Genomic DNA, 20,241 nt, shown 5'->3' on the forward strand with positions numbered 1-20,241 from the left:
CACAAGAAACATAGTTCGTCCGTGCACATGCCCTAGCTGGAATGACCCACGACCTCCCTGGGAATACTTGGCTCAGTATTGTTTTCCCCTTATTAGTCTTGCTCTTCCGAATGTGGAGAAGGACTGGCAACTTTCCTTATGTAGTTAAGGTGGATCCAGCATTTATTTCCTTCCACCCTCAGAGCGCTAGTGGCGGCATAGACCACTGTCTGGCTCATGGAAGCGGCTCTCATTCCAGCGTTGGACAAACAAAGCAACATGCAAGCTGTCGCCAGGAAAGGGCTATGGCTGTGGAAGAACTCCAGAATTTTGATGCAACCTCTGATATAATTTGCGCTCCAGTTCAGTCCCTAAGGGAGGCCCTAAACTCCTTTCCTAGAATCTTTGAGAACTTCTGAACATATGCTGTGCGTGCGGGTGAGATTGGTGTATCCTCCATGTCACTCTAAGGCGGGACAAAGGGTTACGAAGATGAAAGCCAGGCGAAGGCAATGCACCCAGTTCTTAGGATCAAGAGTTTTGACAATCTGGTTTTCAGCAAACCATTCATGCGCTCCACGAACCTGTTGGCTTGTGAGTGATGCACCGAACACAACCTGTGCTTTATGCCAAATATGGACGTGCTTTCTGCGAAATGCTCATTAAAAAAAGTGAGTCCCATAGTATGATTTCAACTTCGCATATACCCGAATTTCACAGCTGATTTAGCAACATGGTCCCACCTACAAGTCATTGGGCGAGTGGAAAATGATGAGATAATGAAAATTACTGCACCTATCCACATAGTCCATGTGCAGTTCTCTGAAAGGCCATGAAGGTTGGGGTAAAGTGCCTTTAGCTTTCAATGGTATTGACATGTCACACAGTTCTATATGAACTTACTTGCCTGTTCCTGCAAGTTAGGAACAAACCAATACTCTTGGAGGTCTGCTGCTATTTGCCACTGAGACGTGTTAGAAGGGTAATGCAACTGCTCTAGAGCCACAATAAGTAACTCCAGAGGAATTGCTACTTTGCCTGTAAGCTCCTGTCTACACAACAAATCTATGAGGGAACAAACGTGTTTCACCCATAGCTCTTTCTCATCCTTTGATGCTCTTGCATTTCTATAATTTTTAATCTGAGGAACTGCAGTATATGGGACTGTAACTGTTGGGACACAGTTTCTGTGGTCTGGGAATCTAAATGCAGCCTCCTTTGCCACTCTATCAGCCACATATTCCCAAGCACAATTAAGTCTGTATTGTTGGTATGCACAGCACATTAACGATGGATATTTCTGCTGGTAGTGTTGATTCTTTAATTAGTGTGAATAGTAGTGCAGCATGCTGGATGGGGGAACCCAACCGATCTCCTAAACCCTGTCCTCTGGCATCTAGACAAACCTGACTGCACAGTGGATGTGACGTACGTGGGGTTAGTGATTGCCTTCCCCATCTCTAGCGATCAGTGCTACCAATGGTGCCACTTGCGAGAATGTGAAGGCAATCATCCACAAGACTCAACTGCTGCTCCTGCGTGCCTTTCACCAATGTCCTGATCAATTTTGTCAGCCGTCAGAGTACCTCTCCTCCATCTACTGCATCTTCCTTGACATTCATACTCCTCTGCTTCTCACCTATAAGTCGTACAATCATGTGCAACATTGTCAGGTTTTCACTGGTTTGGCTATGTATTTATTGCATTTAATTAAACGCCCAAACCCAGAGGTATCACAGTGTACAATTAGTATTGTAGTAGAAACTTTCTGGTTACAGGGGAAAAGCCCTGTGAGACAAAGGCAATGTGGTTACAGAGATATGGGTTGACAGAAAATAGTACACAAACGGATACAGCAAATCAGTTATCAGTCAATTAGTTACCGGCGAGACTTAAGATGCGGTTAGGTTAAAATTTGTTAAATAGCCAGGTTTTTAGAAGTTTCTTAAAGTGGGTGTGGGGCGGTGTGTTGCTTGTATTTTCAGGGCGTGCATTCTATAATCTGGGGGCTGCTACAGGGAAGCTGGAATCTCCTGTTCTGGAATTCTTGAAGCAGGGAATGAGTTATGTGCAGTATTCTCGCTTGTATGGGTAATCGGTGTATCTCTCCTAGACTGATGTGGTCCCTTTTTTGGATACCCAGTGCTGCTCTGAGAGCATTATTTTGCAGTAATTGCAATTTGGCTAGATTTTTCTTGGTGCCTAGTAAGAGTATGTTACAATAGTCTCACTTAGACAGAATAAGGGCTCTTGCTAGAGTAATGCAGTTGTGTGTAAAAAGGAACTGTCGACTGGGGAAAATTAGTTTGGCTGTGAATGGGGCGAGTAAGTTGATGTGTTTGATCATAGTCAGGCTTGAATCTAGGGAAACGCCTAAGGTTTTGACTTGGATTAGAGATGGTAATGGGAGTACCATCTATGACAATAGGTGTGTAGTCTTGGATGTAATTGTTTCAATTAGGCTGGGGAACCGACAAGTATCTGTCTTTTCTCCATCCAGGCAGAGACTGTTAGTTGCCATCCAGTTCTCGATAAGATAATAGATTTTATTCATGAGTATGGTGTCCTGTTCTTGGTTGCCAGAGATTGGGATGAGTATCTGTGTATCATCTGCAAAGTTAGTATAGATGAATCCAATTGCATCTAATGCTGCAAAGAGAAGTTTCGTGTAGGCATTCTAGAGTGGGGGTGAGGCATGATCCTTACGGTATGCCTTATGGGAACTGTTACAGGCTCTGCCGCCTCCTCCCCTATGGCGACTATAGATGAACAATTTCAGCCAAGTGGTTGCGTTGTGTGAGAATTGAACATTTTTGCTTGGGGTTAGGCAAAGTTTGTCATGGTCCACTAGGTCGAACGTGGCGGAGAAGTCAAGGATGCATATATTACCTGAGTCTTAGATAGCGTCTATCTGGTTTTGTAGATAAAGTAATGCTGTCTCCGTAATGGTTGGGACGAAAGCCAGATTGTCTATCACCTAGTAGGTAGTCGTTTTCTATGTGAGTTTTTACTTGGGTGCATGCGATTTTTGTCGCTTATTTTGAGGAGGAATGGGTCTAATTGGTGGGGGTCTAGGGTGGGGTTTTTTCAATAGTGGTGTGGCCCAGGCCTTTTTGAAGTCTGCAGGGACAGTTGGTAATGAACAAAGTGTTAATGAAATCGGTGATGATGGGGAGCTAGCATGGGAGTACAAGAGTTAACTAATTTGCCAGGAAAGCTGTCTCCTTTGCAGTGTAAAGGTTTGACTGAGGCAATGGTCTTTGGAGACTGGGGTGAAATTAAACTGTAGCGGATGCTATGTTGTCAGTCAAGACACTTGAGGCGGTGTCGGCACTGTGGACCAGTAATTCTCTTTTCATAATGATTTTGTCTTGGAGGGATTTGATTTTGATGGCTAGGGCTTTCTGTATAGTAGTACACCATGCTTTGGTGACGATGACTTTGGTATGAGGAGGGATTGGTGTTTCCAGTTTAAGAATTGCATACAGTTTTTTATTGGATGCAACATTAGTGATGCGTAGTTTCAGGGTGCTGGCTTCGTGTGTAATAACAGTTTGTATTTATCTGAGTAAGTACAGCTCTTTTTTGCTTTTCGATGGAGGTATTTTTCTGGTTGGATGTTCTAGTGCTCTTTTGCTTCTTCCAAGTTAAAGAAGTTAATCATTAAACCAAGAATTGCTACGTTTAGGTCTGGGTAGTTTAGACTTGAGTGGGGTTACTTCATCTATAGTGGTTTTCAAGCAGGAATGGTAGAAATGGGATATACTGTCAGGGTTAGAGTTCATTATAGGCTGTGACTCAAATAGTTTATTAAGGATAGGGGGGTCAAGTTTTCTGGTGTGAGCTTTCGTGCATTTCTCACCAATATTGGAATGGGAGATGGCGAGGGTGATACTTGGGTTTTTGTGGTTAATACATTAAATCTAATGTGGTCTGTCCACAATTTTTAGGATGTCTTCGGGGCATACTTTAGTATTGAGTGTTAAGATCCAATCTAGGATTCTACCTTTGGTGTGGATGGGTGCATTGACGATTTGGGAGAACTGCATTTCTGAAAGGCTGTGGCTTTATGATCGCGAGTCATTGAAACCCAGGTTTAAATCGCCTAGTAGTATAAATTTAGGCTTGGGTTTGAGGAGGGGGTGACAAAGGGAGCTCTATATCAGGATGATTGGAAGAACTAGGCTCTCTGTAGATGGAAATTGAAGGTTGTCTTGGGGTCAGTCGTTAGTTTAAGGGTTAAAAGCTCATAGCCGTCCATTTTGTGTTACAGGCTTTAAACTAAGGAGGTTTAGGCAATGGTGGCTACTCCTCCAGTACCATCTTGGCAGTCAGTTCTGAGAATGGTGTAGTCCAGTGGGATGGCTAGAATCAGAAGTGGGCCTGATGCTGAGTTTAGCCAGGTTTGTCATTGCTAGGAAGTCTAGTTGGTGCTCCAATATGAGGTTGTGTACATCAATGGCATGTGCCTCTAGGGAATGGATATTCAATAGTGCCCCTTTAAGGTGAGTGTTGGGTGAGGAATTGTGTAGGTCGGGTTGATCTACGTGTGTTAGTAGGCTGCAAATTGGGTTGGTTTGTGGTGGCCATAGTGGTTGACCTCTGATTTGGGGATATTCGAATCCTGGGTGGGTTGATGATGTGGTTTGGGGAAGATTTGGTGGTGCGCTTCTGTTTCAGGTGGCAGGGTTGGGGGGCGCTGGTGGGTGCGAGCGTAGTCCGAGTCTCCTGGTGGTACCCAGTAAAGGCCTCAAGATTTTAGGTGAGACCTATGGATCCTAAGTATGGGGTAGTACGGTAGGTGGTGAGGGTTGGCAGAACATACTAGGATGGTGTGGCGTGAAGTGTTTTCTCTGCCTGTTGCGCCTGTGGGGGAAGCTTGGGATATGTTGGTGGTTTTGTTAACTGTAGTGGTGGATTAGTTTACTGTAGTGGTGGATTAGTTTACTGTGTGTTGGGCTGCTGTTTCAGGCAGACGTGGCGTAGGACGGGGGGGTGAAAGCTTGGGCATCCGATACGAGCCAGGCCTGACTCTTGGTGGATGTAGGCACCTTTGGTGCATGATAAAGTGTAGGCCAAGCTGCTGTCCTGCGCAGGGGTCATAAGCATCTGGTATTGCAGGGTGTAGGTAATATGAACAGAACAAGGTTAGAGAATGTAACATTGCAATATTAGCTTGGTGGGTTTATACCATAGATGAGTGGGACATTAGTGGGCGTCTCCGTGGGAGCCAATAGTAGGGAGTAGTTCCCCTAGTGTGACTAGTAGGGAAAGTAGCAGTAATATTGAGTACAAGATGGGGGTCTAAGAATGCGAATGAGGCAGCAATAGGTGCAATTTAGCTACAAAATTTCAAGTTGTGCCAGTATACAGTGGGCAGCAATGAAGTATGGGTCAATATGGGGATGCAGTTAAAATTTACAGTACAGCATTTCAAGTTGTGGTAGTATACAGTGGGCAGCGTTGTGTACAGATAGTGAAATGTAGCAATATGTACAGTCGGTCAATGTAGCAAAGACAACAAAGCGGTTTCACAATTGCACTTAGTAACAACATATGCTTCTGGCTATCGCTAGCGTGGTGGCTATTTGAAGGAGTACATATCCAGGAGAGCCTAGGTAGAGACGAGATGTCAAGCATTGGAGTACAGCGTTTGCTATTTAGATCGCTTACCGCATAGTATGGTCTGTGTAGGAGTCGCCGAGGAAAGTCCTTGCCAGATTTTCGCTGTGCAGGCAAATCGGGGGGGTTGGGAGGGGGGGGGTCTGTAAAGCCTTTGATATTTGTACAGCTCAAGAATGTGGGGGTTGAGGGATGTACGTAACAAGGATGGAAGAGGGTTGTGCAGTGTCCTGCGGCCCGGGCAGTCTGGGCCTTGAGCTCTGGGGGCCTTGGGTGAGGGGGGCTGGCTAACGCTTACCGGCAACCCTTTTGCCCAAGAAGAGCGCAGTCGGGGTTGGTTGCAAGGCAAGCATGATTGAACAAATGGATCAGGTCAGCAGCCATCTTGGAGGCTGTATGGCTCGTGTCGCTGCATTCAGACTCAACACGTCGTGGAGGTTCACTCTTGGACCCAAGCTGGGTGGGTCTCAGTGGATGTTGCAGTATTGACTGTATGACACCTCAATGGGTGTATGGAGGCATTTGACAAGATGACCTCGTAGCCTGAAGCCCTCTGTGTGGTGAGGGTTGATTTTCCGTGATTGCAAAAACTGCATGTTTGAATCGATTGTCCTCCCACATATTACTCCTCTTTATCTCCCATCCAGCGTCGGCTGTCTGGAAACTTTGTTCTTAGCAGTTGGTGTTAGGAAAGATTTCTTAATTGTGGGCAATTTTCCTTCCATGTGGCAACCCCTAAACTTTTTGCTGTTTTCACCATGATTTAGACTTTTCCAGAGATGTGCAGCCTTCTGCCGCACTCCTCTGGGCTTTCGCTCCATTCTTACGGGGAAACTGACATGCCCTTAAGACAGTCAATACCGGGAGATGTTGTTTTCCTAGTTTCTTAATCATGTTGCAGCTTTCGCGCAACATGGCACAAGAGGGCACTGTAAGCTAAGTTACTGCTCTCTTGGGTCTCTAGTCTTCTACAGTCCCTAGATACTCTTTGGATTGTTAATGAACGGTGCAAGTGAATCACGGATGGGACTGGTGGCAGCGATCGTTTCTTTGTGTTTTTGAGCTCCTTTTGGCGTTTCAGTGCGTTTCTCGCGCTTAGCCCAAAATGGTGGCCTGGCCCCCAAAATGGCCAGACCACGAGGCTTTGTCCTGCCCGTCTTGCCCCCTTCACCTTCCCCAGGTCGAGCCGGGCCTTCCTTATTTGGACATGTACTTTCCTGCGAAACAGATGCTTTGCGGGCTTCTACAGGTCTTGTGTGTGCCGCCAGGATGTGGGCCGGGATGTCTGGTCCCAATACACAACCTGGATGCCAGAAAGTCTAGTGTGTCGTGAATGCCTGGGACAACCGTGGTCCGTGATAGGTCCACTTATGGTGTGAGTGTTTTGTAAGCGGATCTCTCCTTGGGTCCACTCCGTTTTGGCGCGAAGGGAACCGTGGTTAAGAGGAGGCTGGAAACACCACTCCCATGTCGATCTCCTGAGTTCTCACGAACGAAAGAATACAGGAGCCAAGTATCCTGCAACTACGAGGCTGAACCGAGGAATCGCTGGTGACCCGCTGAAGGACTGCTCCTCTGTACTGCTGTCGCTTGGTGAAACCCTTTCTACCTCTGATCGAACGAGAAGGCCTGTACTGGTACTTCGACCCCTTGGAATAGTGGGAAAAACTATTCTCGGCATCTTCATCTCCTGCACGTAAGCCTTCGGAAGTGTCTTTGGGCCATCCAGCAGACTGACCAGCCTACCCAGGAGTCTTGCTCTGTAACCGCCATCAGGTTGTGTTGTATTACGAGTCCTTGTCACTCATACGATTTGTACACTTGCCATTCCCAGGTCTGAAGGAGTAGTGTATATTGGGCTGAAATACACACGGCCACTCTGTTGCCCTGCTGTGGTAACAAACTGTGCGGGTTCACTGCGTTTGGGATATCCTCAACTCTAACTTCTGCTGCTGCGGAATCTACACAACGCCGAGACGTCCCCTGCTCGTATGTGAACCTGCCAGCACTGAAACTGACGCGGAGAAGCCTGGGTCTGCCTGCATCGGGGACCGGTGAGTAGCATCGCTAGGAACTGGTCGCCCTCCTGCAGTAGCCCATAGCTTTTCCCCGCTGTGTCTAACAGCATGCCTTTCCGTACTCGCGCTCTGCTTCTGCCCACAGTGGAGGCTGCGCTTGAGTCGCGGAGCTCTGTTCATCTTTTGTTCAACGAACTAAACTGCCTGATTCCCTCGAAGAGGCTCCCCCTTTTGCCCGTTGGCACCAGTGTGTGCAGGTACTTTTGAGCACAAGGCTCCACTCTTCGTACGGCTCGGACTTCCTTTTAGTTAGGTGCCTCTGAAGGCGGACTGGGTCTAACTATTATTCGCACTGCCTGTTTTCCTCCCCATCTAGGTGGTCTTCACATTTCGTGCGTCTAACTCGTTAGACTCGTTGGTAATTGTGTATATATATTGTATTTGATTGTGATGTGTTGGTTTACTTGAGTTTTATTGTGATTTCTCCCTACGGTCAATGTTACAAAGGCCTTGTAATGTGTCTATATTTTTAATATAACACCTGCTTGGAGTAATTTGTAGGTGTCCTTGCTTTGTGTGCTCATTGCGGGCTTCCAGTCACCCTCACCCCTCTTGAGACCTAGTCTTGACCGCCGCGATCGCTACCCTGATTGGTCTGGCTTGTCCAGAGGTTACCCTGTTCAAGAAACCAGGCTGGCCTTCTGAACCTCTGCCCTTCCAGGACAGAGTTCAGAAATCTGGCATAGACTCGGTCCCCCTCGGCAGCCTGCGTCGAGTCTCTGGGCAGCCTGCGTCTAGTCTCGGGGTCACTGACTATAGCATGCACTGCTCTGGTTACTTCAGTTCTATTTTGCCACTGCACTGTTTGCTTCTGGTCATGTCAACGGTTGTTTTTCAAATGTTGACTCACGTCTGTGTGATTTACAGAGTGTGAGTTGAAGATGTTTATTAGACCCACACTGCATCTGTCTGATACCTGGGAATCGAGCACAAAATAGACTGCGGTTCTTGTCGGTTCATGGCGGAAAAGGTGTTGGAGTGGAATGGAAAACTTGCTTTGGGTAGGCCCACTTCAAAAAGGAGGGCTTCTGATGAGATGACTCTCTGGGTGAGTCACCACCTTGAAAGCGCTCCTGGTCTCGAGTAAATAACATCCCTCTTCGTATTCCCGGAAGAAGGCCAAGAAGAGGCATCCTAAATCAAGCTTTTCGTCCTGACTCATCGCTGATCGCAAAAGGCATGTGTTCAGGTAAGTCGGCTTCTAAAACCCAGTGGGAGGATTTTGTCCGTATGTTGAAAGTATTTGAGAAGGCAGCCTCTACTACTCATTCGAGAGAGCTGAAGAAGAGCTCAGACCCTGTTGAGCCTCGTAACGCAAATGTTTTATAAGGTTTCTGCCTGAGCACCCTCGAGCCCAGAACCGTCGACCCGCCCCCCCCCATAAAGACTCGCCCGTGAGAGGGGAGGCCTAACCTTCATTCAATTACCTCGACAAGTCTTGTTTTGGGTACTTCTACATCATTGACGAAACCCCCAAATTTACCAGCCTTAGAGTGGACTCCATTTTTTTAGGCAGATGAGGCTTCTGAAAAGGACACACCCCCTTTTGGCTTGGAATTTTGGGACACCTAATTTTCCAGAAGCCTTTATTTCAGATGCAGCTTCTGGTAGACTCATTGAGGGATGCAAGTTGCCTCGACATTGTTCTTAAGGTAGAGTTGAAGAAGAGTGCAAAGGCCAATTGGGAAGCCTCAGATACTAACCCCGCAGTTTAGATCTCACGAAGTATAAACCTTGCGTGGATCCGTGCTAACCACCTGTCCCCTGATAGTTTGGTCGTCTAGGCTACTGCCTAATCTTTGGCTGCTGCATAGCAAACTATACCACCTGACAGGGCGGACCAATTTTGACGCCGCCTTAGCTAAGAGTTTCTGCCAGTATGGATTTAAAATCGATCACTACTACTTGTGCTCTGACCAAGTTTTCCTTTATGCTATGCGATATCATAGCTATGGCTGCAGAACATATCCCTCCTAGAAGGGGTAGAAAGGGATGGTTTCTTAAACATCGTTTAAGTTGGAAAGGAGGCCTTGTGCGACCCACTTCAAACTGGACTTGGTCCAGCGGACGGTGGCAGCTGGGCAATTGCAGCTAGAACTGTTTCTCGCTTGGCTACGCAAGTCTGGATTTGTGCCGGACATTCCGTCGAGATTGTTAAACATGCCCTTCGATGGCACCCTTTTCCCGCTTGTTTGGTAGCAAAGCTGATGAGCGCTTTGAAAAACTCCTAGCATCAAAGGTGGCTGCAAAGGTGCTTGTTGCAGCAGTTTTGTCAGTTGCAGCAGTCCCGCTCGGCTCCTCAGTCTTGTAGGAGCTGCCCCTCCATCATTCAGAAGGACGAGGGGCCAGAGAAGATTTCCTCAAGGTGGTTGAGGTGGGAAAACCACTCAGTTGCAGCCTCCTTACCATAAGCTGCCACCACAACACCAAAACCTCAAAGGCCTTGGTCCACTAGACCGTAGTGGGGGCTTGGGCGGACAGGCTGAGTCAGCATTTAGAAGAATGACTGAGCATTATTTTGGATGCTTGGGCTTTACAGACAGTAGCCCAAGGTTACTGCCTCCCTTTTTTGGGAAGGGCTTCCATATTGACCACCAGGGAGGCACTCCCTCGAGGTTACCGTTCTGCTCCCACCCTGCTAGAGAAAGGTGCCATAGAGCTGGTGCCTGGACATGAGCTGCTTGAGCAATTTCCTGAGGAAGGGCAAGTTCAAGGTGGTTACTTTTTCAAATCCTCAGGCCCCCTAGCTCCAGGTTTGGATGGTATTGTTGGACCCTCAGGATGCTTACTTTCATGTGCCTATTCATCACAAGCACAGATAGTACCCAAGGTTCGCTATTGGCAGTTCTCATTTTCAGTTTTGGGTTCTGCCATTTGGGTCTCACCTCCGCCCCAAGGGTTTTCACCAATTTAATGGTGTCAGTGGCAGCAAGTATCTAGAGGGATTCACATATACTCCCCTACCTGCACAATTGGCTGATCAGGGGCCTTCCCGCAAACAGGTCCTGGAGCATCTCTGCGTCACCTGCCGCTCTGAGCTTCTCCCTCAATTTCAAGAAGTCCCACATGGTACCTTCTCAAAAACTTCAATTCACCGGAGTGGTCCTGGGTGCTTCCTCTGCGAAAGCCTTGCCACCCGAGTTGACATTCTGCAGATGTTCATGCAGTTCCAGAATGCCCCATGTCCGGCCTTTGATTTTCATAGGTTGCACAGTCTCATGGCATCCTGCATTTTTCTGGTGCCAAAGGCCCGTCTGAGTTCTCTTCATTGCGCCTTTGGATCCCAGTGGTCAGTTCTCTGGCAGAATGACTGATCTATTTCAGATCCCAATCAGTCACACATGATCTCCTGTAGGGGCCTGCAAGGAGCACGTGTTGAAGGGGAAACCTGTTGTCAACCATGGACGGAGATTGCAGTATTTGCCTACGCCTCCCTCACAGGTTGCGTAGCCCACACCAGTGATTTGACCATCGGTCGTTGGTCTCCATCAGAGCCCAAACTATGCATCAACCTTTTGAAGCTGAGGGCAATCAGACTAGCGCTGATGGCCTTAGTGCCCTCTGTATGGTGAAAGAATGTATTGAAAATGACTGACAACAGGGACCATGCATTCCCTCCAAGAGGTGCTGTGCGGTCACTACCACTGACCAGCGAGGCAATGCAGCTCTGGTTTTGGGCACTGCAAGGAGTCCACATAGTGGCTGCTCGCCTTGCGATGAGAACGGCGGCGAACGCTGTGAGCAGGCAAAGCAGTCTCACGGTGGGAGCTAGCTCAGGAAGTCCTTCAAGAGATCTTTGCCCTTTGGGGAATCCCTCGAGTGGATTTGTTTGTGTCCAGTGTCCGGCAGTGGGACCTGTTCTGCTCCAGGGAATTTGAGTGCAGCGCTGGGAGACTTGTTTGAAGAGGACTCGGGCTTTCCACTCATACAAATTTCCTCCTGTCTGTTTCATTCCTCACATCGGGAGGTTTTGGAAAACTATGATCCTGATGGCTTCAGATTGTTCCAGGTGGACACGTGGTACCCAAATCTTCTGGACATTTACTTTTGCCCTCCAATACGTCTTCCACAAAGCAAGTACGTCCTCTTGCAAGGAGGAGCTCAATCGGGACCCTGAACCTTCACGTCTGGTTTCTGAGAGGTTAAGATACAAAGATTGGGACCCACCGGAAGATGTAAAGGAGGTGTTTCTTTCGGCCAGAAGACCAGCAGCAAAGTCTTCATTTGTCCCATCTGGGCCTACAGGTTGCGACTGCAAGGGGCTTCCTTGCCACACTATCTGTTTTTAAGCGTTTGCCAGAGCAAGGGTTGTTCTTTAAGATCTCTATTGTGTTCCAATTTCTGAAAGGTTTAACTATTTTCCTCCGGTTAATTCATTGTTAATGGCTGGATTCTGAACCTTTTTATTTTAATTTGTTTTATTGATTTTTAGAAACAGTACAGGCATTACATGCATATAGAACAGGCATTGCACAACCACATCTTTCTCTGATTTGTATGTCTCCTGCTACCTCTCTCAAAACCCCCGCCCCTTCAACAACCTGTCACCTATGTACCTGCTTGACCTAGTGCGCATGAGTTCTATTTCAATGCCAATGTCTTATGCCCACCAAGTATTCAATTGGCTCCTAGCTAGCAGCACCTGCTGAGGCTTGCAGTTCATGTAGTAATTGTCTCCAGCAATTTAAATATGGTTTTTCTCTCATTTACCCCATTTTTTGGCTTCCTGCCACACTGCAATATCAGCTAGTGTATTTCTGGAGATCTTTCCACCACCCCTTCGCGTCCAGACCTCAGCGTGCCTTCCAGCTCATTGCTACCCTTCGTTTAGCCAGGATGTATGCCAAGTCTTTCAGTTTGCTAATATATTTCTTCATCTTGGGGCGTGCAAATATGCTGAGCAGGCAGATCTTGGGGGACCCCACATCCAATTTTACGTCTGCTTTTGCTAGCCTCTGCTATCTCCACCCTGTATTGTTGTATCTCCCTGCAGGCCCAGAACATACGGACCATGTCTGCATTATGGAGCCTGCATTTCAGGCACTTATGTTCTTTGGTTTGCTAAAGCTCGCCATTACCTTGGCTGTGAGGTATGCTGTATGTGTTAAATATAATTGAATGATCTGCAGTTTTGCATTCCTGGATACCTGTTTGATATGTCAGTGCTCTACCCCACTGTTTCTCTGTGATTGATCCTTGCAGGTCTTCACAGCTGCGTCTAGTGTTTACTAGTCCATCATTGTCTTGGGACATTAGCAATTCGTATATTCTAGATGCCTCGTGACCGCCCTCTGAAATATCATGTCTCTATTGCTGTTATCAGTTTAGGCTCTCTGGTCTGCACCAGCCACAACAGCTTCAGTTTCACTAAGAGGGAGGCGTGTAATATATATGCTGCTACCAATGTGTTCAAATCTAAAAGCTCTTCAAGTAATCGCCGATCATGACAATTCCTAGGGGCTGCCAATATTTTCTCACCTGTGCTGCTCATCTACTTTGAGGGCTACCAATGGGATCTGGGGCGAGTAAGGTGCCTGAATGCCTAGCAGGCGACCATCTGTTCCATTTTGCTTTACCTACTCTCAGCAGAAGCGGGGGCTTAGTCCAATGCTCAAATGGTATCCAGACTATTTCTTTCAGGGAGAAAAGGGTGCATGATGTTTGCAGTAGGTGGGTGTCTTGTGATGGCTCATTTGGCTTGCCACAAAATGCCTCAAAGTTCTGTACTTTTATACCCCCCTGAATGTATGGTCTCTGCAGTTTCGCTATGGCTAGTCGGTTTCGGCCCTTGCTCCACAGTAATCCTCGGCATTTCCAGCTTCTTGAAGAAGCTTTTGGGGAATGTCATACGGGACGCTGGCAAAGTAGTGTAGCAGCCTAGTGAGCACTAACATCTTGAGCAGTGTGGCTCTGCCCATCAATGATGGGGGGGGAAGGAAGGGGCAATGTCATGTACCTCTTTGTTCTCTCTACTGCCTTCAGCATGTTTGGTACATATTCCGTCTTGGGGTTGTGGTAGATATAGTCTCCCAGATATTTAAAGGTCTCTGTTGCCCACTGCACCAGTAATGTGTTTAATGTTTTCCCTTTGTATGCCGCCAATGGGAACAGGCAAGATTTCTTTTCGCTAATTGTGATGCCTAAGAGCCACATACTGCTCCAGTACGTCTAATATGTATTGTAAGTTGGTCTCTGGATTGTGTAAGTAAATGAGCATGTCATCGGCATATAGGGAGATGAGATTCCACCCGCCCTGCACCTCCATGCCGGCCTCCCGGTATCCTTCCCTAAGGTACACTGTTTGGGGTTCCAGGGCTAGTATAAATAACATCAGGGACCATAGGCATCCCTCTCTTGTGGCCTTTTCTAGCGTCCATTGCTCGGAAATCAGGTTGCCTGTCTTTACTCTGGCAACCGGCTTGCTGTACATTAAACACGCCCGTTTCGTGTATGAGGCCTATGCCATAGCTATTTAATGTAGCGAGCAGCCATGGCAATCTGACTGAGTGAAAGGCCTTTACCACATCTAATGAGGCTATTGCGCAGAGTCTCTCACTGTCTTTGGTATGGTCTACAACGTGGTGTGGTCTGTGCAGGTTTCCTGTGATATTCCTGCTCGGGTCGTATCCTGTTTGATCTGGGTGTATAAGCTTAGCTATCACTTGTTTGAGCCTATTGGCCAGCAGGGCTGTTAGTTTCTTACCATCCTGGTTTAGAAGCGACAGGGGTCTATTTGAACCAGTCTTATCAGTTTTGTTTGGTTTTTGCAGTGATGGGGATTAGGGATTCTCTGTGACAGTGGGAGACTGTGTCAAATGCCTCGTTAATCATTGCTAACATTGGGGGCAGGACCTCCTCTCTGTACTCTTTCTGGGTACCCCCTCCGTCCCGGGTGTCTTGCCCATTGGTTGCTCTCTAACAATCATTCTTAAGTGCTATGGGGGCTTCAACTTTGCCGCTGCATCCTCATCTAATTGTGGAAGGCTGTGGAAGGATAAAAGACAATGACCGATAATTCCCCTGCCTATCCTATGCATACTTGTAAATATGTATATTTTAAAACTGTTTACCACTGCATTTGTCGCAACTGCTGTAACCTATGTATACATTAATTATTGTACAGCACTGTAACCAAGCTGAGAGTAACCCTGCTTCTCCTGCGCCCTTATACCTTTGGGTCTGGCGTGCAATATAAATGAATAAGCATAAACATGTGTGCTAGGGCTGCCTCCTGTGTCCGCAGGTTGTGTCACTGTTGTGTCTGCATATAACTCTTGATAATATTTGAGGAAGCAGTTATTTTCCCCCCATCTTGTGTTGCAGGTATTCCATCCTAGTCTTTCACTACCTTTATTAGTTTGCGCTTGGATTCCCTTCTATATAGTCGGGCCAGCAGGCGACCCGGTTTGTCACCAACCGCATGCTGCCTTTCGATGTATTTGGGATAATTCAGGGTGCCTAACCGTGCTTTAAGCAATAATGCTTCAGGAGATCCGCCTCTTATATACTTTCCGTTGACTGTTCCCCTGCCCTTTCTATTTTCTCTATGGCGGCTTCCGTTTTCATTGTCTGACTATTGTAGCTTTCATACCCCCCACCTGAGCTATTGCCATACCTCTAACAAGTACTTTCTCAGAAGTGCTCCCGAAACTCGTCCTTCAAGGCCTGGCTTCTGAGCTTCCAGGCTGGGATGCATGCTCTGGGTGGAAGCGCGCACCATGATATTATAAACTATGAATTATCTGATCGTACCCTCGCTTTATATTCTATGCAGGCCACTTCACTTAGTTTCTCCGCCTGTAAATAAGTAATCTAGTAAAGTTTTGTTGGGGCAACATAGTGCGAGTATCCTAAATCTCGTGGGTAGCGTGCTCTCCATATATCCACCAAGTTGAACTCCTTTAGCAAGGTGTTCAATGCTTTAGCTGCAGGGGGTGTGTGTGTGTGTGTGTCAGATCTATCTAGTTTAGGGACTAGTACGCAATTAGTCCCCAATATTCATGTGCAGTTTCTATGTTAGCCTATGTGGGGCTAAAGTGTAAGGAAGTAGGCTATAGTGTCATGATCATCATGCGCGGAAGTGTTTGATGCACAACTACTTATACTCCAACATGCCCTTTATCATGACCATCCTGCCATCCCTGTCTTTATCTATATACAGCACCCTTAATGGAGCCGTAGGTGCTATCCATGTACTCCCCTCGCGTATTCTGAATACGGGGAGCTCGCCGTAGTGCCCCCGCGTAAGTATGTCATTGCTCTATTCCTTTTGATGTAGCTTTTAAGGCCGCTTACATTCCAGGAGGCTATTTGATTTCAGTCATCATTGTTGAGTTTTTCTGTGTCCTAGCAGTAATCTGGGCTCGTTGTGTGCATGCTGTGTGGTCCTATCGGCTGTTCCCCAACTTGGGATCTGAACCGTAAGATTCCTCGTGGACGATCTGTTTGAGGCCCTTCATTCAAATCCTCCAAGCATGCTCACCCTCAAAACTGTCTTTATGGCCATTACTTCATCCCTTTGTGAATTACAGGCTCCATCTTCAAAGCCTCCATTTACCACCTTTTACAAAGAGGTTGTGTTGAGGGTCTGCTCTGCTCTTTCTTCGGAAGGTAGTTTCAGAATTTTATCTAGCGCAAAATATTCAGCTTCCCACCTTTTGCCCTCCTCTGTATCCCTCCAAGGAGGAGAGACTTCATAGTCTGGATCCTAAGAGGTCCTTGAGCTTTTACATCTCTAGAATGGCAAAGCTTGGGCAAGGCGACCAGCTTTTTGACGGTTATGCCAGTCACAAGCTAGGGTTATCCATACCGAAGCAGATGTTGTTCCACTGGATTATCCTTTTGTATATCGGAATGCTGCAAACTAGTGAGTAAAGCGGTCCCTGTTGGATTGCAGGCACACTCCACTAGAGGGGTGGCTACTTCATCAGCTTTGCAGAGAGGGCTTTCAATGCAGAAGTTTGTAATGCTACAACCTGGTCCTCTATTCATACTTTAGTAAAATATTATTGCCTGGCCTCTGCATCGGGTCGAGGTTTGGGAAGGCTGCGTTAACAGCGTTAATCAAGAAATTTTGTTCCCACTTCCAATAACATACTGCTTTGGGAGGTTATCCAAGATGAAGAATATGTGGGAGGACACCATCATTAGAAGAACAAATTACTTACCCTTGGTAATGTTTCCACTGGATGACTCGTCGCCTCTCCCATCCTGCCCCTCAAGAGAATTTGTGTATTAATCTCCTTCAATGTTGGGTCATTCCTTAGCCTTGTGAACATCTGTGCTTTTGAGAGAGGAAAACTAGAACTGCACTAAGGGCTGCAGTGCATGCTATATACAGTTGGTGACGACATGCCCTAGAGGGAACAGATGCCATCTAGGGGTTTGAGTTGACAGCGCCCTCAGTTTCTGAAGCAGCTGAAGCTGGATCGAAGATAGCAAAAGGACTAAGGAAGTGCTCCAAGAATATAGTGTATGCACATTCTCTGCTAACCTCCCAAATACAATATTTATTCCAGCATCTTTTGTTAAAAGCTAGCCTTCAAAATCAACGGAATGCCAACTATTACATCACCATATTAACTATTACAATTGCTATCCCTACAAAAATTGAGGTCCCCACGAAGGAGAATATAAAGCAGGCACATACTGTACTTCTCCAATACAAGGCCAAATCGATTAGTGTGTAAAGCTTTAACCTTCATAATTTAGGGGATACCAAATACCGCACTGAGTCTCTTGGAGGGGTTAAGGTTTAAAGAGGGGAGACGAGTTGAGCAAGAAGGAGTAGACCATGAGGGGAGTTGGCGAGCTTTTAGAGGGTGATGACAATAGTCAAAAATATTGCCGCAGTACAGGTGTAATTGCAGTTTTTTTAAACAATTTTTATTATTTTATAACAAACACGTCAACCATGGTAACATTTTAGGACATACATAATCAATATCAAAACATCACATTATACAGTGTCGTTTTCCGTCCTCACCCCTCCCTCCCCACAAACTCGAGCCATCTCCGCCTCATCTACATGAGCATTTTCAGGAATCTCCGTGTTCGTTGACTCATCTGAGTCTTCTGTATCATGATTGACCTGGTGGGGGCTTGCCATTGAGGTCACCAGCTGCCTCCAGGCTATCGGGGGGGCCCGCTTCCTCCACTCCCCCCTTGGTGACAGCTTCAAACCATACCACAGTTTCTGCTTCCGCCCATCTCAAGAGGTCCGCCCACCATATCTCCACTCTGGGTCTGTTGGCGGCTTTCCAACACATTGCGATTCTGCGTTTAACTAAAATATAGGCCAGGTCCTTCATTTTACTAATATGCTTCGAATGACGTGGCCTGGGAAAATTCCAAAGCAAGCCAGCCCAAGCCGATCCTACGTCCAGTACCACTCGCCCACCAGCCATTTTCATCTTTATTTCCTCCCAGAATCTGCATCTCAGGGCAGGCCCAGAATATATGCAGTAGTCCTGCCTCCTCCTCCCCGCACATGGGGCATTTTTGTACAGCCGAGCCTCCAAACCTAGCTATTCTACTGGGAGTCCGGTAAGCTCTCAGTGACATACAATTGGATCTGCTGGAGTCTTGCATTCCGGGACACCTTTTTATAGTACCTTTGGGCTCTATCCCACTGTCCTCTGTCATGGGTTACCCCACCTCCTCCCCCCAGTCATGCCTCAATTGGAGCAGCTCCTTCCCCACCTTCATCCTCAGCTCATATATCCTAGATATTTGTGTAATTGCATTTTTATTTAGGGGTAATTCATCAGATGTTACATTAGTAATCTTGGTAATTGATAGCATACACTTTTTCCAGCTCTGTATCTGTTTAGGGAAGGAATGCATGTCAATGGCTATTTCTGAATGTACACTGGGTAAATTTGAGTCTTGTGATTCCCGTTCCACCTTCTGTCCTTAATCTACTCCATGTGATTCTGGGCCTAGCACTCAATTTTCGAAGTCTCTTCCTGATCATTGCACCACAGTAGATCTTTGAACCAATCCTTGGCTTGTGGTGATTTGGCACTTGTCAATTTAAGGGCTATCTGATGCTTCGCTAGGAGCAGTGCTATGGCAGTGATTCTCTTAATGATTGACCAAGTTATCGGGTCACACTGAATCTGATACCATAAGTGGACATTTTGAGGATTGCCTCTTAATGTTTCAATTTTGGGGGTATGATCGTGCAAGGTGGCTAAAGTCAGTTTCTTATGACTGACATTTCAGGGCAGCACCAGTGGGGAATCCTCTCTTTAGTGCAAACATTTTAAAGTGAATAATTCTAGGTTTGTAACATAAGGAAACCTTTTTTGTATGTTTGCATGCACTATTCCATGTATTATCTGGTATAGAGCACTCAAGCTTTTTTCCTATCTCTCGCTCCACCTTGGGGCCATGTTCCATTCTGATGCCATCATTTTGTACGTTATGGAGATGGAGTGGCTTTGGAAAGGGGCTTTCATAAAGTAGGTGACTAGAGGCTGCCCTTTTAGGAGCCTTCAGATTGGAAGGGAGATGCTCGGCTATCTCACCAATTATCCGATAACAAAACAAGTTTCATTTCCCACTGCTTCTAAAGCAGAAAGAATGAGCCTCTCCTGTCACCATGGGTGCTCCTCATGCTCCTATCAGTTTCAATAGTAGTGGTCTTAGTCTGGCAAAACATGACTTGGGGACCATTGTAGGAACATTGATAAAGATGTAATGCAGTTTGGGGCGGTTAATCATTTTAATAAGATACTCTAGCCATCATGGACCAAGGGTGCCCTATCCATTTCATCTTCGATATAGTTGAGACTCGCCATGTAGTTGCTTTGGAGAAGTATTTGTGGATCAGTGGCTACCCAAACACCCAGGTATTTACCTTTTTATGATTTCCACTAGAATCCAAAATAGGCATCTCTTTATGCTGTGCGGCTTGTTGGCGATAGCAGGTCCGATTTTGACCAGTGGCTTTTCAGCCCTGATTGTTTTTCACCAAATTGTTTTATTGTCTCTACTATTGGTGCATCATTCATTTGGGGGGTTTAGAAACGTATGAGGCAATTGTCAAATAGACACAATTACTTTCTGATATTTGTATCCCTCTTTCAATGTATTGCTCCCTAAGGATGCAACTCATTGAATGAGGGATCTACTCGTGATGGCATTTATATTGTGTCCTATCCTTGCCATGTTTTGGGAGTGCTATTATTGAGGCTTCCCTGCGTGTTGCTGGTAATATTTTCACTTGGGCTGCTTCTTGGTATATCTCCACCAGCAGGAGAGTGAGTAGGTCAGTATTCTTTATAATATTCGGCCGTGATCCCATCGTGTCCCGGGCCTTAAAGCATGCGAGTTTAGAGATTCCTAACTTTAATCTTTAATATCCGCTTTGACTGGTCAGGAGGCCAGACTCTGATAAGTGCACTCTTGATAAGCCTAAGGGGTTAATTAAACAAAAAGGAAAAAGGCCAATCTTACCTTATGCTATAAGGCATCCCGACCTAACACAACTAGCAATTGTGCTCATTCGGCATATGTGAATGTCTTAACCAAATCGGTCCTTTGTCCAAACTAAGCC

The sequence above is a fragment of the Ambystoma mexicanum genome, chromosome 3p, assembly GCF_040938575.1.
Source record: "Ambystoma mexicanum isolate Mex_15411 chromosome 3p, UKY_AmexF1_1, whole genome shotgun sequence".
NCBI lineage: Eukaryota > Metazoa > Chordata > Amphibia > Caudata > Ambystomatidae > Ambystoma > Ambystoma mexicanum.